Source organism: Cyprinus carpio, chromosome A1, assembly GCF_018340385.1.
Source record: "Cyprinus carpio isolate SPL01 chromosome A1, ASM1834038v1, whole genome shotgun sequence".
Lineage (NCBI taxonomy): Eukaryota > Metazoa > Chordata > Actinopteri > Cypriniformes > Cyprinidae > Cyprinus > Cyprinus carpio.
In genome coordinates, this window is record NC_056572.1 from 3407791 (window position 1) to 3430544 (window position 22754).

Consider the following 22754-nt stretch of genomic DNA (forward strand, 5'->3'; position numbering starts at 1 on the left):
TTGATGACAAGCAAGGATTGGCATTGGGGTCTTCCGCTTTGTTAAATACAGTTTTCTGATTAAAATGGCGAGCGGTCACCGCCTGGCTAAGTAATTCGTGGGGTCCTTGCGGAAGCAGAGCTGCTGGGCGGTCTAGGATTATTCCGAAGTGGGCGCTGAGGCGGGATCAGTCTGCGTGTTTACAGCCTGCACGGTGCGCCTTCCCTTCAGGTGCCCCGCACCCGCACATACAGCTCCGGCCTGGCCCGGCGCGAGACCGGGAGGCACACAGGACCCAGATGTAGAGTGACCTCTTGCTGCATTGCTTAACATCAGTGGCCGTAGCACCATGGTGGTGAGCATGAAACGGTTTTGTGTACCAAATAGAAGCAATCAAAAAGAAATAAGGCGATCAACAAAAGCATGTCATGCAGACACAGGATAACACGCATCTGTTAGCCGTCCAGGCACCCAGCGATAGCAGATCCGGACGCTGTGTGAAAAAGCATGTGTGAAAAGTAAAACGGTTATGTTGACTGGTGGTACAAAGTGCATTTGTTAAAAGTGCGGACTAAGGTGGGGTCAGAACCATCGGATGCCATAATATGGTTATCTGCTGCGGTGTGGACATTTATTGCAGTTTAAAAAGCATTGCTGGTTAATCCCAAGGCAAAAGCAAGGGGGCCAAAGGATATGCATAAGAGATGTCAGGTGCAGTGGGACAACTAGATTAGGAAGCAAGCGAGAGAAGAGACGAAATACTTCTGAAGCCCATTAATTTAATTCCATATGTTATTTAACATAGGTTTTTTTTTTTTCCTTTTTTTGTTTTTTTTTCAAAGGCGGCTTTTTACGTCCCAACAAAACGCACTTCACTGACCATTGCAATTTTCAGGTATTTTTATTTAATTATGAGACAACGCTTTCAACTGCCTGTTTGGGTTTTTATTGTTGGGGAGACTGAAGTCCGACCTCCACAAGCTTTGGCAGGGGCTGCCCGCACCATCACCTCGGGAAGGCTAATATTAATCGTCTTCTAATAATAATAAGAAAGAAGAACACACTGGAAAATGGAGAGAGATGGGGGAACCTCGTCTTTGGGCTTGGAAGGTGCCATCCCCCGGAGGTCCGGTGACCAGCACAGGCTGTCTGAGAGCTGCACGGGACGGGCGAGTGGGGGCGTTTTCTTGGCGGGGTGTGGGCATGACGCGGGGCGGACTGGGGAGAAAAGGCGAGGGAACGAGGCAAAACCTCAGGGCCACCGTCAAGGGCAGAATCGAAACCTGAGATCAGCAGTCCCGGCGCGTCTCATCGCTGGCAGGCAACGCGACAACAGAAGGTCCGTGTCCCTACAAGCGCTGTTGGAACTGGAAAAGTGTAAGCAGGCCTCGGTTCTCACGGGGCTGAAAAATGCCCAGCACTACCAGTATTAAAGGAATACAAATGAGAAACCCCATAAGAGAGCCGGTATATTTACCTGAAAGGACGAAGACAAAGCGTGGTTAAGTGCATAGAGGCGCTGTTGCAACATCTAGAACTTTGTACTGACAGTGCTCGCACGGTCGCCGTAGACACGGGTCACAGTCAGGTCTACACTGTCCCGCTGGATACCGACAACGACTTTGACTGAGGTCACAGGTCACAGCGACAGGAGGATGATGCCTTAAGAGTTTTGTGTTTGGGTGTGTGTGCTGGGTGGGTGTACATGATTGGGTGCTACACACTAATGGGTTTAAATAATCATCTACGAAATGTAGAACAGGAATGAAGTCTTTTTCAGGGATTTGATGGTCAGCAGCATCGCAACGATGGTTTGTTCACATCAACGTTGTTTTAAGTTCAACTCACATGTAAGCTTTCAAAATAGAACTAATAATCAAACGAACCTTGGGTTCTATGTCCACTCTGTGGGTCTGACTTTGTTCGACTGAGTATGAGTTAGGTCCCTCTTGGGGGGGGTAGTCCAAGAGCCCAATTAACATCCATAATGTTGCTGAATCGTTAAAAACATTGGTGTTTTAATATCTGAGAATCGTTATAAGTTGACTTCCCTATATTATGTCAAATGTCTATGCAAATCCCGCCCCATGGGACGGCACAACCTATAATCAAATGCAAAACATGAATGAAGAAAACTGAGAGAGAGAGAGAGAGAGAGAGAGAGAAGGGGAAAAAATTCTACAACCAAAAATCTAAGACACCACAGATATTTACCACTTCCAAGTCATTTCTTTTCTCTTCGTGTCCCCCATACACTGAAAACCCTGTGATCCTATAATCATTAGCCAACAGGCCACACATTTTTTCTCTCTTCCTTTCTGTTTTATTGCAATTGTATCTGTCAGTTTGACTGGATGTTTTAAATCGTGTTATAGTACACCTAGACCTGACACAGTCATGTTGCAGATAAATGTATTTGCAAGTTTGAATATTTGCTTGCAGCTTATAAACTACACATGTGCTTAGAGTAAGATTATGATAAAATCGATAATTAAATAAAGCAATTAGCAGGAAAGTGTGCGTTTTTGCGTTTAGAAGCGAATGTTTACAAGCAAGCGAATCTACGAGAAGGAACTCAGTGCCGGAAGCCAAGAGATGGTGTGGAGGGACAATTTACAGTTTATTTGAATGTGATTTGATGAAACGGTTGTGTGTGCTGTTTTTAAGTTTCAACAGTAATACTTGTTTTTAACAAGGGCAAGAGGCCCCCATTAAAAGCAGTGAAAGCAGCATTTGGCTGTGCTATCCACTTCATATTGCCCTACAAAGTAAATATTACAAAGAGGTAACACATGTTGAGGTATGCTCAAAATTCAGCACATGCTGAGGTCTTGGATTTGAGGCAGACCCCACAGCGTCAAAAGAATGTGTCCTTCCTCAAATCACTGCGGCTAAGTCAAACCTTTTCACCAAGGGAAATTTTCCTCTTCCCAAGATTTTTTAAGAGCTATAAGTAAACACATAAATAAGGAGAGAGTGGAGTCTAATGACCGCTTGTGTTAATTCTCTCGCGTGCGTGCGTACGCGAGAACGAGGGACTGTGAGCGCGCGCACAAGAAAAAAAAAACACGTTTGTTTTGTTTTTCCCTTACCTCAGCACATCTGAGAGAGAGTTGAACTGCAACCCTGCAAACAAAGTGGCACAAGAAGAGGCTGGAGAGACAGGCCCATAGGACGGACCCTGAAAGGCACTGTAAACATCAAGCGTGTGTTGTTCCCCCCCGATACAGCTCTTTCCATGTGTCGACTTGCCGCTTCTCCTCCTCTCGCTCTGTCTGCGCCTCTCTCCTGGGGGGGGATGTTCTCGCCTTCGCTCGCGGTGGAGACTGGTCACAGCTGGGGTTACTTACCAGCTTCCTGTGGTAGCTGTTTTCCAGTTCATTATCCTTTGGACGTGTGTTTTGCACCATGCTCTAGTCGTGTTAGTTGTTTAGATGTGGTAAATCATAAATATGGGATGCCGATAGGTGTCTGGGGGGTGTATGGGACTCTCGTTACGAGCCGGCCACTGCTTGTCTGCATGACTGTGTGGCAATAAAGGTCCTGCCGCAATTTGTAGTGCGAATGCCTTAATACGGCACACCCTAGAAGACGTACAACATCCGTCAATAGCGGTAGAATTGCATTGGTCCAGCTTATCAAATGAGTTGGTACCTATTGTAGGATCCGGAGTAGTTGGTAATTTTGCTGGGTCGACTTGCAGGATGGCAATCAAAGCCTGGGATCAACATTCCCTGTTCCATATGTGCAAAAAAAAAAAAAAAACTCTGATATTTACTCCTGAGGAACAGCCCTGGTTTGTGTTTTAGTTTAATCCTTTAAAAAAGAAAAAAAAAAAACTAAAGTAGGCAATTCATTTGTCTACTGCAACTTTTACTCCTGGTTGAAAAAGCACCGTCCCCTCAGGAGAGTGACTGTGAACGCGCTGAGTGCCCCATCCCTCTTCATACCCCCTCCTCTATCTCTAACTTTGTTTGCCTGATAAGAAAGTGTGATGGACTTTCGTTTGAGTCTCAGCACCCATTCCGCATAAAATATGTCCAGAGCGCCGGAGCGCGGTGGAGAGGGAGGGACGCTCTGCAGTTGTCACTGTGGTCATGTAGGAGTGCAAGTGAGACCACGATGAGTCTCTCTATCCATATTTTCTTGCTCTCGTCTACTCTTTACTCTATTCTCATGCTATTCCTGTTCCTAATCCTCTTTAAGCTAAATGAAGCAACACAGTCTTAAAGGAGCAATACCTTTTTCAGAGGGGGCAGCTGTCTGCAAGTCGGCATTACATCATGCAGACCCCAGGTAATGCTCATATACACACATTGCAGAATAAGGCAAATATTACAGCTATGCTTTTTGAAAATGAAAGACAGGCAGACAAATAAATACACGCACTGTACATTACCAGGCAGACAAATAAATAATAATAATAATAATAATAATAATATCATATGCCAATGAGGCAGACATTAATAATACATTTTTCACTTCTTTTTTCTTTTCTTTTTTCCTTCAATTGAGTAATATTAACATTGTGGGCAGATAAATACTATTTACTAATAATAATAACAAACCCTAATTCATTAAGAGATGAACTTTTAAGAGATTAAATAATAGTATTTTTTTTTTTTTGAGAGATGTTTATAGAGAGTGTATAAGACGAAGGGTCCAGAATATTTTCCCAAAAGCCACACCCCAAGGTCTTGTCTGTATGTTACACATCCTTGCTGTCCTGGGTATCAGTATGTAACTGTCCCCTCCTTCTGGGTCGCACCTGGGAGCAAATGGTTTGGCTCTGACTAATGCTGCTACTGGGCAGTGTTAGCCAAGATCCACATTTACACAGAAAACAGTACAATGCCTGCACGGCTCTTTGTCAGTTGAGTGGGGAGTGTTGTTTCATATATAATTATGAAGTGTCTGTGTTTGCAATACTGGACTGTGTTGTGTGTTTGTGTGTGGTGTGGTGTGTGGTGTGTGTGTGTGTGGGTTTTATTATCCTTGCTGTTCCTTGTCCAGTTACTCTACCCTTGGTTCTATCCACGCAATCTTTGTGGGGTAAGCAGAGCAGGTGGCAAAGCCTGCTGGGTAATAAGAACTCATCAGCAGAAGACTGATAAGAAAAAACTTGAAACATGCAGATTGGTGCTGGCATACAATACCTCTTTTAGCCTGTTTATTAAGTTATATGGGGGAAAAAGATACAGTGAAATTACAAAGAGAAAAAATTATAATACATTGTTTTCATATTGCTGTAACTTAAAAAAAAATCATTTTCAAATCCAAGCTGATAGATAGATTATTAAGAGCTATTTCAACCTGATTTAACACACAAAAAATGTTTGTGAGGATAAATTAATGCATATAGTTTGGTTCAGTGATGTTAAATATTTTTTACTTAAAACCAGTTAATTTTTTTGTTACCATTTTTGCAATGTACTGTATGTCTACTGAAGAGTCATAATAGCACATAGACTATGATTTCACACTAAATGGTCCTGTACATGATTTTGATGACGGAGTTTTAAGTATAAACAAAATAAAAACAACTAAAAAAATAAAAAATACAATAAAAAAAATAAATGTAAGTGCACAAATAGAAAAACACACAAGACATTATCTGCAAAAAAGTTGTAATGTTTTATTCAGTCCAATGGGTGGCATGCAATATGTTTAACTAAATATTTAAACTGGATATTAGTATTTTGTGTAGTGTACAGAACAGTCAATTATAGTGTTACACAGTAACTATTTTGCTCCCTACTTTGCTCTGTTCCTTTTACATAAATTCAGTCGTGGGTCGAGGTTCATCCAGGGTCAATAGAGAATAGAGTGCTAGGTGGCAAAAAGACTCACGCTCAAAAAGACTGTGTGGGTGTGTGTGGGTGTGTGTTGTGTGTGTGTGTGTGTGTTTTAACCGTGAGGGCCACTATGTGAGGAGGTATATGTTTTAACGTGAGGACCAAATGTCCGCACTTCTATTGTGAAATGCTTGACCACCCACTAGTGCTTCATCTGACGGGTCCGGTCACTAGTTACAAAGGCTTATAAATCAGCCGAAAGACGTTGTTGATGCTAAATCTAGTGTTTTGCACATGTTTCTGTGATTGGTAAGTTTAGGGGTGGGGGCTGGCTACCTGATAGAAAAAATCAATGAAGTCTATGCACTGTCCTCCCTAAATGCCACAAACAAACGGCTATGTGTGTGTGTGTGTGTGTGTGTGTGCGGACTGGATGTAAGAGTATTATTTTGTATTTATAGTTGATATCATTGTTAGTACGATTATTGTTATTGTTAATATTAACACGTTCCTCCAACGGGGGGCGTTTCACATGTTTACTGGGGTTTTCGGAAACTTTTTGCCCCCCTTTTTATTTCAAAGTTTTTTAAAGAGCAAACAGGGCACTTTTTTACTACTATAACATTTTGAATGCGTGCTAACATTGACCGTCTGAGCCGAGAGGAAAGCACAATACTGAACGCGCAGCAGCTCTCCTGAGTGCTGGGGGAGAGTATGTGGATTTGGCGTTGTCCAAAGAAAGGCCCGTCCCACCATCTGGCTCAGGAATGTGCAGCCCCAATCAAAAGGATTGACAGAGGCCTCTCTTTGTCTGAATGCTCTGTGCCTCCAGATAGCTATAAAACACCTGGATCAATCAGCGGGTGACAGCACAGAGACAACGAGAGAGAGAAAGAAGATCAGTCGCTGGCAGAAGCGGCTCACCTCCCTCCCCTGTCCTCCCGGGAGGCGTCCACGTGCCCCCCCCTCCCTGAGCCCCTCTCTCCAGCACTTTGAACACAAGTTATGTCTCTGGATACTGGGCAGCAGGCCTGTCCACTGGTTTGATCTCTGTCAGCTTGAGTCATTTTGAGAGGAGTTCACAGGGTCCTCAGTGGTCCAAGCAACAATCTGCCTGGACTTCTCTTTGTCTCCTCTCTTCTCCGTTCAGTGTCCACTCTGACTGATGCTCAGTGTGCTCCGTGTTTAGCTGGACCTGTCTGCACTGATGTGAATAGCAAAGCAGAGTGATAAGAGATTAAGAGGAACAAACTCGCTGACTAGAACAGGCTGGGTCAAACCTAGCCAAAAAGGATGCATCACCACACCCAACCATCTCAATAAGTATTATACAAAAAATACTTTCTGGTTACAAAAAAATTGTGGCGCCAGGAATAAAATATTATATAAGTAGGGTTATTATAGAAAACAAAGAAGCAAGAAGACCCAGTTAATGTGCTAATACCACCAGTCAATTGGACACTGAAAAAGTTCTTGTGACAATTTCAAGATTAGTTTTATATTTAAAGTTATTTTATATATTACTAGTCCTCGAAACCTGTTGCCACTTTAAGAGGTCTTTTCGGCTATGTGCTAGTATCCGCTAACGGGAACGCAGACATCCAAATCCAATATACATATTTACAATGCTAGTTTTGTGTCAACGGGAATGTAGGTTTTAAGAGTGTAGTTTTAGTTCAAGACATGTAGATTGTTTGTTTGTTAATAAATGAATAGGAACGCTTAACAGGTCTGAAGTTTGCGTAAGTGAATTACGGCTTTTGATGTTTTGGGAAGCAATTGCGGGCCGGAGAAGACCCGGGGCAGGGAACAATTGAACCAACACGTTATGGTTCTCCACGACTTTTTTGCTGAAGAGACCGGGGCGTCACACAAATGTTGGAACTTCGAAAAACAACGCAATGTTAAGTGGATGGGTGATACAGTGACGATCATTTAACATCTCAGCAGAAGTGTTCATTCCAAACAAAATATACGGAATTTGTGAAGGGGATACAGTTTTTTTGTACTTTTGGATTCTACAGTTCTTTTTTCCGTCCTGCTGTTTACATTTTTAAGATGAATGTGGAATTTTAATCTTACATACGTTTTTATCTCTAGGTTACTGATTAAAGTGTACTTTAGAATAGCTGCAAAATCTGAAGGGACAAATTGCTTAACAATGTGTTACCAATTGCTGCTTGAGCCACATGGCTCAGTGTAAACACCTTGTGTCTGTATTGACCGTTTTATCTGTTGGATTTTAGAATTCAAAACGAACAGTTAAAAAAAAATATTAGTGTTAAACAGTAAACTATGTGTTGATTTAAAAAAAATCCAATGAATATTATCCCCCCTGTCGGGGGACCATCGCTGATCTTAATTTTGTTAAATGTCGATCATGTAGCATTTTCATTCACGTTTGGTTAAAGACTGTTCACTTGACTCATCAGGGGATTAATGTATATGAGGTAAACTATATATTTAAAGAATTACAATATAGTTACCCAACTCAGCCTAGTTGCCTGTCCTAACAGAATTTCAACCAAGGATTACAAAAAATTAAATAACCTAACATACGACAGCAAGGGTAAGTTGATTACATTGATGAAGGCTTGTAATTCGGAGATACCAGTGGGTTAATCTGGCTTATTTTTCAGGGTACAAGTGCCCCCAAACACTGTTACAAATCACCCTCGACCCCAAGGGGGCAAATTGTAACAATTTGAACTTCTATGCATTTAACGTAAACTTAATCCCGTAAATTCTTTGCTCTTATTAGTGAAAACTATCCAATGTATTAGTAATTAGTGCATCCTATATCGGCGTTATAGTTATAAAAAGATGACTGAAAGTATTCAAGTAACTCTGGTAGATATGAATAAAAATGTAACAAAACTTTACAATTGCCCACTGATCTCACCTTAATCGTAGCTATTCAACTCTTTTAAAATTCTTAAACAGTATTGTTCAATAGGTAATAGTTAATATAAAATAAGAGTAGTATTTAGGACAAACGGTGTGTGTGGTGCCTGTGATGATTTAGGTTACATTAGTCCGACAAGCGACTGTTGTTTCCTGAGTGAAAGGTCACCGCGCAGTAAGACTTTTATTTTGCAAGAGACTGAAACAGAGGTTTGTAAACAAGCAAGTTATTTTCACTGTTCAACAACACACAAACCCACTGAGCAGCCTTGTCATGTTGAACAATCCACTCTTAAACCGATGACAGATAGTAACGACACAGATATTGCTTTACCTCTGCAGCAATTCGGACTGATGTATTATTGTCGAAGATGAGATGGAGCTGTAAGATGGAGGGGGTCTGTATCACATATGCAGGGGTAATGATTACCTACGGCACTCGGGCCCGCTTTTTTTCCTTATTTGTATAAATTGACAGTAACAAAAATTAATAAAATACATGTACATAAATATGTACTTTTAATAACAGAGCCCATATTTTAAAGTGATTACCAGAAGAGTATACATAAGATGTAATCGATCCGTAGGATATTAATGACGAATCTGGCCTGTCAGCGTTCAGCTGAACGATACAGTAAGCTATATTTACAGCTCGTAAACTAAGCTCGTTGTTCAACAAAGCCATGTTTGTGATCTATCGTATTCAAGGGAACCTGCAGGTCCAGTAAGCACACTGGTTTCCCTGTAATATCACATGCATGCAAGTCCCAATGAGTAAAGCATAGACTGGCCAAAAGCCTGGAGAAAACCTTCACCGACACAATTTTTTATTATTTATTTAACCCTCTTTATCGTGTGTCAATAAAAGATGCCAGGCATCAAACCAATGATGATCAGCAACTCAATCGATCTGTTTTTCATTTTTTAAGCAAAACATAATTAGGCATTGTTTTTTTAAAAATATAAAAAGAGTTAATGGGGAAAGAGAGCAGAGTCAAAGAGTTGCATGGAAAACAATCACAGATAAAGGGACACTGAGGGAGAACGGAAGGTTGCAGTATTGCCTGCCCAATGTGAATCTCCAGGTAGTTGTCTTGATCGATGCTCAGTAGCATCATACTGGTAACACACAGGTACACATGGTAAACAATGTGCCATAACATGTTTACAAATCCTTTGTATGCTAATAGACGATATTGAATAAAATAAAGTGTTATTTTAGTTGAAATTAACATCAACTAAATATGTTTTAATAAATGCCATCACATTGGGATAGTAAACAACAGTTGATATTAAACAATGTTCATTCTGCAGCTCAGGGTATTAAAATATTTGTTAACATCTCTAAATGCATAAAAAGCGTTTACATTTTGCTGCTGTACAGTATGTTGATATAGTATGTTACAATGTCAAATCGCAAATGCACAAATTCGAACGCGTTTACACTTTACAAACTGAATATGCACGTTTATGATGGATGCGCATACAAATGAAGCATATCAGCAAAAGTACAGCCAAAGTCACAAGTAAAAAAATCAGAGAAAGTTTCATATATATATATATGCAAGTCTAATAAATTCGGCCTATCATAGTGCACTGCCTGTCTTTTTTGTCACATGTTTTCCAGTATACCCTGCCTGTACGGCGATTATGGCATGATATTGAACAGCATTTTGAAAGCTCTAAGCCTTAAATAAGTGGATCAAATCTTGTGGGTGTATAATAGCGGACAAGATGCTGTTTAGGTGTTTACCATCCGGTGGCTGACCGGCTGCAATGTGCGCTGTAGTCAAAGCTGTGGGTTCTTTTAGTTAGCAGTGGTGTGTGTGTCTTGTGGTGGGTGTGTTGTTTGTGTTGTGTGTGTGTGTGTGTGTGTTGTGTGTGTGTAATGTAACAACACAGGGGAAATGGCCATGTAGAGAATGGCTGAAAATGATGGCTTATGGCTCTCAGCTACAGGGTTCTAGTCTGTAATCAATTTCGGTTTAGTTTGGCTTTGACTTCCCATCGTGGAGGTGATGAAGTGATGGACACCCCTTTACGAGCTGCCGTTCAATACACTGTCGTTGTAGCAGTTAGTAATCGCTAAATCAATGATCATTTTGCCATAGTGTGGGGCGTGTAGCTAGACAGCTCTTCCTGTTTTGAGGGTAATATGTCAGTTACCTGCATAAATATAAGCAGTCTACCAAAGCGCACGACGACAGGGACACTGCTGATACGATGCCTATACTTGAGCTCCTAATTGAGCTTTCCTACTTTGAATTATCACAACAGTAAGTAATTACAATAAGTTGTCAGACCACTGTTTGTGTTTCCATTTTCATAGTTTCCTTGCATTGTTTGCGCTCTCTGTCTCTCTTCTCTCTCTCTCTCTCTCTCTCTCTTCCACACGCCCCCTCTCTCCTCCTCTCTCGCAGGTGTCATGGTCTTATGTGATCAAAAACGGCGAGTACACAAAGGCCTCATGGCTTCATCTGAATCCATACGGTTTAGACCAAACGCCCAGAAAGTCCCAGGCCCTAAGGCGTTGTAAAACTGATGTCAAGCAAGCAACTGATGTTGGGTTTAAATGATTGTGTTCAGAGTAATTTTTCAGCTTTATCAGGTTTTTTATGCCTTCTAATATTATATAATAATATAAATAATTGTAATAAACATTATTTGATTTTAATGTTCGTCGCCTAGAGCCTTGAAAATAATACTTGGACAAGTAATAAACAAATCAGGCAGCTACTGACCTGAATCGAGTCCTCTGTGCTGGGCTGTCAAGCAGTTATGATAGTGCTATTAATTAATCTATTAATCCCAGAAGTAATCGTGCATCAAATGTGTCAAGAAATTACACCCCAAAAAGATCATTTAAAATTTAGTATAATAAAATAGAATTAAAAAAAAAATTGTTACAAAAATCAAATAGACATTACAACAAAGTAGGTTTAGAAAAATATCTCGGTATAGGGCATTTATTGCACATAAATCCTATATTAAGAAACGCAATCTTTAAAATCAAGTTATTATTTAGATATATTTAACAGACCATTCAGTGAGGAGGCACCTAATGCATTTCTTTACACTAAATTACAGTTGAATAAAATAATGCTAAGTAGATTAATGGGTATTAAAGCGAGTCTGTTTGCCCATTTTATGTATTTATTTATTCATTGTTATTTCATTATATTGGCTGCCAGCCTCCTTCAAAATATCTCTTTTTTTTTTTTATGTCTGGAAAGAAAGACAGTCATAAGGCGTTAAAAACGTCATGAGATTGAATAAATGATGAAGCAGTGTATTTTTTTTGTCTTATCACTGTGCCATGAGTAGTTTTATGTATGTTTCATGCAGTTGTTTTTCATGCATATCGATGCACGGAAACTGGTGAGGTCATGCGAATTACATACAGTGTTTCTTCTGTATACATGGCATCAGTGAAAGCATGGTTGGGAAGGATCCCCGATTAATGCAAATCACAATAGACTTAAAGAAATGCAACATGTAAAAAATAGATAGATACAAGAATATTTGGGAATAGTTTCGGGGTGCCAAAAGAAATATATTGGTGTTCAATTTGTTGTCAAAAATTCATTGTTGCTTGCAGAAAACTACTCAAACTGGTCTTTTGAAGGATTTGGATGCCATTGGGGGGTGGCCTCATGCCTGACAAGGTCTTCTCGATGCTGTGCGTTGTGCGTGTGGATGTTTTCATATTTGTGGTCGGCGCGGATCATAGATGTCAGATAGCATACCCGGTTACAGAAGTCCCTGCTCGCCACTGAAAAATCCCTATTATCTTATAATTTTGGGGTGCCTGTCTCACCGATAACACAGCAGAAAAGCCTTAATACATATCAAATAGGACGTGGTCAACGAGAAATAGTCAGTACCCGAACCTGTAACATGAGCTACCTTACGCCAGGGCATGAAAAAAAAAACACATAAAATGTAAGTTATGCAATGTTGGAAAAGATGAACATCAGAAAGACCAATTTTATTTTATTTGGTTCACTTTTAAATTAATCTTCTGTGGACCTGGACACCGAGTTGTGATGGGAAACACGAGCACCGCTCTTCCTGCTGGGAGTACTTTCAGGTGGCGCAGTGAGTAAGGAGACGTCCTTATCACAAACATGCCATTGTATTAGTCCTGCCAGGCTGACTGTCTCGTTGGGGCACCTTAACCCCTCATCGCTAAAAGCTTTTTGTGGGTCAGCTCCGGTTCACCGTCCTCCACCGTCAAGTAATGGCGGCTTTTGTCACAACAAAGGAAAATTCAAATGGGGCAAAAGAAGGCCCAGGTTTCAGGTTGAGAGGGACGGAAGCTCATCATACTGCCAATGGACCCCTACATGAATATGTCACACAAGACAGAGAGCGGTATGCCCTCGATTATCACCACGTCAGTTCAGCTTTGACAGTCAGACACGAGCATTGACTGCATTCCCGTTGATTGAGACAACTTCACATTAATAAATGACCACATCGTTGAGTGAAAACCTTTTGCCGGGGATAGGTATTGCAAAAGAATGTTGGTCTTAAGCTAACAAGATTGCATGATTTAACAAATGAAATGTATTCATTTGTTATATATACAATTTAATAAATCAGAAGGGCAAAGACTTTCATAGGCTAATAATCACAGCTCTTGGTTAGAAATTGTTCAGTGATGATTATTTGCCTCTGTGCGGGTTTCAGGCCATCCGCTGTACTCTGGTTAAAAACGCCACATGTGAGTGGTTTCCAGCCTGGAAAAATCCACCTGCGGAATGTCGACCAGTGCAAGCATGGAGGTTCGCTCATGGGGAGTATCAGTCAGGGTGTGTGGGTGTGTGGTGTGTGGTGTGTGTGTGGGTGTGTGTAAGCAGCATGGTCTCATTGCTCTTCACTCATACATAGGTATTTAAATAAATATGCATGATAACAGTGAGTTCTTGCATAAGTTTATGTGTTTTATTAAAGATTTAAATTGTCAGCTGTGATTTCAGACGTGAAATGTATCTGCACTAGAAGGACACCAAAATAGAATAAATGTTCTAATTTCAAATGAAAGTAAATGCGGTCAACTGCATTCAAAGTGATTGGAAACTTATTGATCATAAATAAAACTAGAATACAATGATTAATTGTATACATTTAGTATTCAAAGATTAAATTAGATTCATAGAGATTTTTTTTTGTTTTTTAATGGCTACTAATTGTGGATCATAGAATTTTTTTAAATTTTTGTCCAATACACAACATTTCTTATTTCAATACACACTCTCATTGATATTCATTCAAAAGCTTTAGGCTAATTAAATAAAATAATTCCAGTTGAAATTCCACGAAGATGTTGTGAATATGGCATATAAAGTAGGATACTTATTTAAGGTCTATTGTATATAGTATTAAGATATACTGTAAGTCAGCCTTTCAGCTTCTTCTAACTATGCGAGAAAACACAAGGTTTAAAAAGTAAAAGTCATGATTTTTAGTAGTGGATTTAGTATTTTACATTTTAAGTAAGCGGCATTAAATAGCTCAAATGTTTCTATTTTAATTCTTAACTGCTGTGAACCAAAAGAAGTAGCAAAAAAATCACAAAGTGACAATAGAGAGTATGGTCCAGGCTTTCCATCATTTGGGGCTACAAAAAATACCATTTTAAACAAAGCAAGAAAAGGGTTTTTTCTTTGGCATGAATTGGGCACTTACTGTGTTTACAGCACTCGATACTGTGGTTTACAGTGCAGCAGTTAAAGTCAATGTATGTGATGGTAGAACTTCATCTGTCTGATCGGTTGAATGAATGAAGTGACAGCTATGTGAGCAAGTAAACTCTTGATTCAGTATTTGAAGTGCAGGAGGGATGGGTTTCACCCGATCCGTCTTTATCTGTCCTTTATCTGGTCCCCTTACTCCCTCTGAGCCCAGTGTAAGTTATGGCCCTCGCTAAAACTGCCTCTTTAGCCAGTCGATGTGCTCTGGACTCGCAGATCCATCCCCATGCCCTCCACTCCTCCTACTCATGCGCGCCTCTGTGTCTACATACACACAGCTTTTAATTCTTCTGGATAACCCGTCTTTCACCTTATTTCAGTTATACGAGAAAAAATAAAAAAGTATAGGAAGGTCAAAAAAGTAGCTGAGGTGCTGGTGAAAGCATCAAATGAAAGAGAGGGACAGTCAGACAGGACAGAGTTAAGTAAGGAAAGACAGAGGGGAGAGAAGCGGACAGTTGGTTTCCTAGAGAGACAAAAGAAAACACACCTGTTGGGTTGGGATGAAAGGGAAAAGAGAAGGCCTAAAGGGACCATCACAGGGGGCCACTTCGCCAGTTTGAATTTCACTGTGAACTGTCAACAGCCGCTATCCATCCTCTCATTCCTCTCTTCTCACACTCTCTCTGCATGAGTTCTCATTTTGTCGTAGTGTTTGGCAGCATTCTGACAAGTAGTTCTTCATTTTATAGTTCGTGTCTAGCAGGGGGTCTGTGTCAGGCACGACTAGTCGCACAAAAATTGTCGGATGAGGGAAAAAAAACAGGTGTCACACAAGACAGAGTCAGAGAGAGAGAGAGTTAGGAGAAGAAAGTGGACAGTGACAAGGACAAGTGACGGAAAATTCAGCCCAGTATGGTGACCCATACCTCAGAATCGTGTCTGCGATTTAAACATCCGTAGATGCATCAAAACAGAGCAGTGAACACCAACACAACTGTCGAAACACACAACCGGGCAAGTGGGCAGCCATTTTATGCTGCGGCGCCGGATTCCCGGGGAGCAGTTGGGGGTTTCGATGCCTTGCTCAGGGGCACCTAAGTCATGGTATTGACGGTGGAGAGAGCTGTACATGCAAAAAAAACTTTTTCCCCCCACCCACATTCCTGCCGGCCGAGTCTCGAACTCACAACCTTCGATGGGAGTCCGATCTCTGAACCAATTAGGCCACGACCTTCCTTTCTCACGAGAAAGAAGAAAGGGGATTACTTGATGTCATTCATTCTTCACACAGATCATTAAAAAACTAAGGGACATTAGTTCACGGGAAAATCAGCAAAATATCTTATATTATGGGTGCCTTGCTACGACCAGCTTTGTGTTGGAGATTTAAAGCCTGAGTTATTTCACTGCCCTTTGATCATGATCTCATGCACTTAAGATTTCTCTCAGATGTCTTAGCATTTTCACAGAAGATAGTTAACATTTTATATGTGCGTATCAATATGTGTCCATGCTACACTTTACATGTTAATATAATACAAACAAATAATTGAAGTGGAGAGCCGTTAAAGCACACTTCCTATGTAATGCATAGTGTGATCACGTATTTAAATATAAGCCTTCTGATGAAAGGTTACTGAAGAGCTTGTTTAGAAAATCTGATATAGTATGAGTTTAGCATTTATCAAGAAATACTGGTGTGTGTTTTTCTGATTGTAGCTTAGGAAAGTTGAGCACACAGCAATCTCTACACCCGACGCAGGGTGGAGATGCGTACAGTCCAAACGTGGTGTTTGACCTCAGCAGTCTGATGCTGTACGGGACGCAGGCGGTTCTGTGCAGGTGAAGATCCTGCTGGACGGGTTGTTCAGTGTTCTCAAACCGGAGGGAGGTTTGACATCCCCACGGCAGGGGTTGACCCTGAGAGAACTAGTAAGGGCTATTTACTACGGTAAATTACAAACGAAAAGGTCAACGTAAAAAAAAAACAAAATATGTAGCACTGCTAGATGGCATAGTGACACCGTTTCAAAAATGACTTTCATATATCGTAATGATCTTTAATACATAATAATAGATTTGCATATCTAGATCAAGAATGTGAAAAAACACAGCATAACTAAACCCGTGACACCATGGATTTTCAGTTCTGCTGCAATTGTCTCTGGTTTGATGGCTCGCAACTACGTTCCCCTCTTTTTTCTGCTGGGGGGAGAAAAGAGATAATAAATAAATAGAGGAAGAAAAGAAAAAGAGTGCGATAAGAAAAACTGTCATGATTGCAGCCAACAGCCGGACTATAGAACCACCAAGTGATAAGCTCTCCCTCCCTCTCACTCCTTTTAATGGGAACATCAGACACATTTCTGTCATCAAAAGTGTACAGGGCTTTGGTCGTTCGCAACACAAACTTCAAAGTGTTCCTGTATGAATAGTAGAGCAACCCAGCAACCCAATGAACATGTGCTTGTGGTTAGCCTTGTGTGTTCCAACGCCAATAGCCCAGAGCGAGGTGGATGGCTTTGGTTAATAGACCGCCTTTCTAAGTGGAGAAACAGCAAAAAAGCATGCTGAGCTCTGAAGGGCGGGGTTGGAGGCCTTGTACGCAGGGGGAAATGGCTCTCTGTGAGTAAATCTCCTCCCTCTAGCACACTTCTTTTTCTATCATTTCGTTGGACTGGAAGGAATTGTGGAAGGCTGCAGTTTGTTTACAGTTCCTACAGTAATTTGTTGTGTGCGCAAAGTCTGTTTGTGTTTTCTCCCTCGCTCTGCCCCTGATGGCTATTTACATTTCTTGCTCGGAAAATCCCCAGACATTTCATAAATATGACATGGCCAAAATACTGATGTAGTCTGAAATTTGAGAATTAAATCACGTCTCTCAGCAGAGTCCAGAATTTTTGTGGGTTTTGCAATCAGAAGTAAGGACACTGGGTTGTTGTCTTTAGTTCGTAATATTGTTCCAGATGTCGGGGAGTACAGTAGGAGGTAAACTTCAGGCATTCAGGCTCGTAGCATTGATACTTAGTATACCTTTTTGAAAATAATTCCTTTTGTACAAAGGCAAAGTACTACTACGATAATTGTAGTTCAGCCTTTAGACTGAAAAAAAGAACACTGAATTGATAGCTTTCGAATCTTGGCGTCCACCCCATATACCTTAATGAATTGCTGAAGATGCTTTTAACTTTAAAGTAAATAATGCAAAAATCAACTTCTGCCTGGGCCAGATAAAGTTGCACTTTTCCAATTCGGTTCTTACAAAAGCAGGGTTACAGAGGTCTCTTGCTTCAGAACTGACAAAGAACCCAGACTTCAACACTTGCAGCTGCACTAATGAATGTTCTCTCTCTCTCTCTCTCTCTGTCTCTCTCTCTTTGCATGCTCATTAGACCATACTGTCTGTTTATGCCTGTTCTTTTGGGTTGTTTTGTTATTTCCTGCTCGCTCTCCTCTCGACATCATATGTCTGTCAGTCTGGAGGCGATTGTGCGCACTGTTAATCAGAGCATTGACACATGATGTACAACCACGAAGGGCCAGCAGGCGGGGCATGTGCGCAAGAATCTTAATTCTAACTCAGAAATATTTCAAGCCAAGAAAAAAAAAAAAAAGGGGGAGGAAAAGGAGAAAGAAAAACGAAACGAAAAAAGAAAAGGCACAAAGTGATGGTTTATGTATGCATCCGCACACTAGTGCATTTGTGTTTGTGTGTGTGTGTGTGTATATATATATATAGTATATATATATATATATATATATATATATATATATATATATATATATATATATATCCCTATCCCCCCAGGGATTTGTTAAAGAAGCAGAAATTGAAATATAATAATACATTTCTAATTTCAGTGACTTCTCTGGCACATTCCAATCTATATGGAGCAGCAAATCTGGAAAGCAAAAACAACCATAAACAGTTTTCTTTTTTTAGGGATAATTAAAGAATATGATTAGATAATCTGGTTGTCTACGTTCTAACATGGTGCTGCAACAATCTTGGAGGTATTTAAGTAAGAAGCCTAATAAAATTACTATCTATAGATACAAATAAAACTAACACAGTTCATGTCTAATTTAAGAGAGAACATAATTCATGAGGATGTGTTCTGTAAGGAGCATTTAGTAATCAGTCCTAATAGCTCCCGTGATATAAACATATCTAATTGCTCTGGAACACCTTTGGCATGCATGCATTCTGTTCACCATATCACCCATAGGTCAAAAAAACAGTTATATAATAGTTTCAACAAGATATTTCTTGGCTGACGTGGTCACAACATAGATCTATTTTTGATTCAAGAAACTAGATTTAACTTTCTTTTGAAGATTAATCATATTATCAGTGAGAAGTTAAAAAGCTATCAAGTCAAATTCCACAACATTTATATAGCTGAAGACACCACTTCGAAGTTTTGACCCATTCCAAAGATTGGGTGGTTCTTTCCAAAACCACATTACCTTTGTTTTCATAATTTATTCAAGACAAGGTTTAAATACCTTTAAAACTGTAAATATATGTTAAAACCTTATCATATGATGGTCCTATACAGTAAAGAATGGTGTTCATCCTTGTTTAGGTGAATATAGGTTTTCTTACTACAGATAGCCTGGGGAATACTATTAATAAAAACTGAAAACAGAGCTTTGAGGGCCACCATTGTTAAGTTAGTGACTCAGACAGCGTTGTTGTTCAAGACCAAGGATTCACCATGGATGCACCGAGTACTATGTAATCTGAATACCCAGAATAATGATCAACTGTATCAAAAAAGCTTCAAGCCAAGATCCAATAAATATTGCTGCACGAGGTATTGGTGTATCTAAGGCATTATGAGATATAGTTCATAACCTTTACAGCTGCTTTCATGCCAACTAAATGATGAACCTGTAGATATAACTTCTGTCGCTATAGATCGAGATACCGAGAATTATATGTTAGAGGCTCAAGCTATAAACAGATGCACCAACTTTCCAAAAAAGAAAGGATCTAAGGCATCTAGACCCGCAGAGGATTTTTGGGTTCACACGTTTTAGATGTAGTAATTCAAAACCAAACCGCCTGTGACTTAGTCAACCTACGCGCCGTAAGGGGAAGAAGAAGCTCCACAGTTTTTGTAATGTATTTGTAGTGAATTATATTTGTATGTCTTAATTTTTTCATCCACAGCCTAGCAAACATGATTCTCATAATAAATTGCTTGCTCTAATAAAAAATGCTTGTTTTAAAAATCTGCTAAGGCTAGCTTTAAGTTGTAAAAACCAATATCCTTTGATTTTTAGAGTGATACTGAGGCCCTTGTGTTAGTAAAAAACTATTCTCTAGTTCTTTTACAGTGTTTCAAAATGTTCTTGAGAGCTAGAAGAACAGTGATTAGAGAGTTGCTTTTTTGTAATATTCTGATTGTTGCTTTTCTGATAGTATTCTTATTCCTGTATGTTGTCCAAGATCTAATTTTCCCATGTGTGTGTGACAGTAGCAGTCAGTTTGGAGTGTTTTGTGTCTAGATACATGGTGCCACAGTGTTAAAGCAGTGTGATGTGTTCGTTTGTTCTTTATTGAGTCAGAGTGTTCACAGGTCATTGTTAAACTCTGAGCTTTATGAATAATCCCCTTCTGCTCTCTCTTGACTCGCTCTGTTTCCTTCCGTCTGCTGTCGAGCTGGTCTCCCCAGATAGCATACCTGTCACCACTAATAAGTCAACAACGCTTTCTCTCAGAAGTCAAACCCGTTGCTTGTCATAGTTTTCTCTGGTGCAGTTATCATCTGCTAGATCACACACACACACACACACACACACACACACACACACACACACACACACACGCACACACACAGAATGGTGATTTCCTTGGTGAGATTTCGCTGTGAGGAATCTTGACGCGCTACACATCAGATTATGCCTGCATCTTTCTCTCTCTCCTTCTATTCTCTCAGACCAAAATGTTTCCACTCTTAACATTTTTTTGAACATATTTAGATATCTGTTAGTGGGAAAAGCACTCCAAAATGCACAAGTACATAATCTGTCTTATAAATATATGGCATTCGTCTGTTGTGTATACAATTAATATTGGCATTCGTCATTATTGGCTGTTATTCCCATTCCCATTAATACAGTGTCAGTCAATTATTGATATACATTATTTTATTGCTATAGCATATCAAATAATGCTATATCAATCAATATATATATATATACCAAATATTTATTGCTATATCAATCAAATAATGCTATATCAATAATATATATATATATATACTTGTAATATATACTTGTGAGCATAATTTACCATAGTAATTATTTTTAATCATTGCATATGTGCTTTTGCCATGTACCCTACAACTTTAAAACAGCTACTACAAACAAACAAATACATGCATAGTAATTTATATTTAAGTCAATAAAATTTTTATTGTGTGTAATATTGTGTTGATAAGTGCTAATTGTAAGTCAAATTGATAACTACAAATAAACAACACTAACATACAGTATTTTAAATGTATTTGAGAATAGGTTGTAGCCATACAAAGCACTCTTTGTATTTTCACTTTAATTGACAACATATAAGTATGTAAAATAACTGACTCTTGCTCAAAGCTTGAGAACATGAGATGCTGAATGGAGTGCAAGTGACCAATGTTAGAAAAATTCCAATGACCATTTCTAAATGATAATAAAAAAAATAATCATAAATATATACGTGTTAGAATCAGTTGTTTGGTGAAGTGTTGAATGAGCACAGGAGCTTGCAATAGATTGCCAAACATTGTCCCATTTTTCCAGTTTTTTTTTGCAAAAAGGAACAAAAAAAAAAAAAAGAATAATAATCACGTGTCGTGGTTGTGTGTGTGTGGTGTGTGTGGTGTGTGTGTGTACTGTACATATTATTGCAATAGTGACGCATTACGTCCATGACTACGTAATATGTAAAAACATGCAGCAATAGATATAAATACAAACTCATGTATGCACTGACACGATTTAAGTAATACTGATATGATCATCATCTGAATGATCCATCTGTGGAATTATAATGATCAGCAGAGAGAATACCTTCGAATTATACTCTCAAAGGAGCACGTTAAGCTATGAAATTAGAACCAGAGCATGAAACATGTGCATGTGTGAGCTCGTCCACGCTGGCTTCTGCGACCAAAAGTCTTTCACCTGCTTGGCGTCCGGGTGCTCCTTTGGTTCTTCTTGCTTTTGTTATGATAGTCTTGTCCCGAATCTCTGACTGCTGATAACTGTGTATTGCTCTTCTTGCAGGCCCGTCAGAGAAGAGAGTCGGGCGGTACGGGCGCGGACTCGGAAGCATGTAGTGTGTGAGAGAGGCGAGAGGTGAGAGTCTTTTTCCTAGGACAATTCTCCCTGTAAAGGGATGTTGTGACAGCTGCTCGTGATGTGTGAGTAAAAACGAAGTGGTCGGAAAACAAGTGGAAAAACAAGGAGGAAGAGGAGGAGACGACCTGCTTGATTGGTCTGGAGAAGTGGCCAGCACAATCCCTCTTTCTATCGGTCCCATTGCCAGAAACCCTCTCTCCTCTCCCTCACATCCTCTCCCAGCTGTATTAAGATGTAAGCTGGAACACCCCCCCCGCCTGAGCCAGAAAATGGAGACCAGGTACCTTATTTCTCCTCTGTCACTTGGCATCCCAACAGATGGAATTCGATCAGTCTGGGCTGTCTCTTGTTCTTTGGAAGAGCAGGTGAGGGGAGGAGATGCAGGAGAGAGAAAGTGGAGGAAGGAATGTGGCAGCCAGCTGTGGATTAAGCCCAGGCTAGCGACATTCCCAGTAATGTTCTTGTCCTTGTAGAACATTCCGGCTTCCTTTGTCCCCAGCTCTTTTATGAGAAGCAGTTTCTGTCGACGCGATTCTAGGAGCCAGATGGAACTGCTAAGCGAAGCGAACTCCTTCCTCGCCCTGTCCTTTTCTCTCCACTTTCCTTCAGCTCCGAAACCCCCCACAGCATTCATTTACCCAGCAACCCCCCCCCCCCCCCAGGGACAGACAGGGTGTCCACACAATGAGCCTATTTTATTCAAATAAACCTGACATCTGGGTGCAGTACTTGTGGCCCATCTTGCATAAGCATAAAGGAATTTGTAGGGGCACAACCCATCGATGCTTCGGTGAGGCACATGTACTCCTTCCTGATACATTTAATGAGAAGGATGTCCTCTAGCCAAAAGACATGATTTGATTAAGAGGGAGTAACAGACCCCAGAAAGCAACCTAGCTGCCCGCAAGCAGTCATTACACAGACAAAAACACATCGCACAGTAACCCTTCAGTGCCAAGGCACGTTCACTCGAGCATATGTGCTCAAGAGCACGCTAAAAATACCCACAGACTTTATG

General features: G+C 40.2%; 1 pseudogene; it reads left to right on the forward strand.

Annotated features, from left to right (window-relative positions):
- The window catches only part of LOC109071461, a 129557-nt pseudogene that overhangs the window by 73423 nt on the left and 33380 nt on the right, over positions 1 to 22754 (forward strand).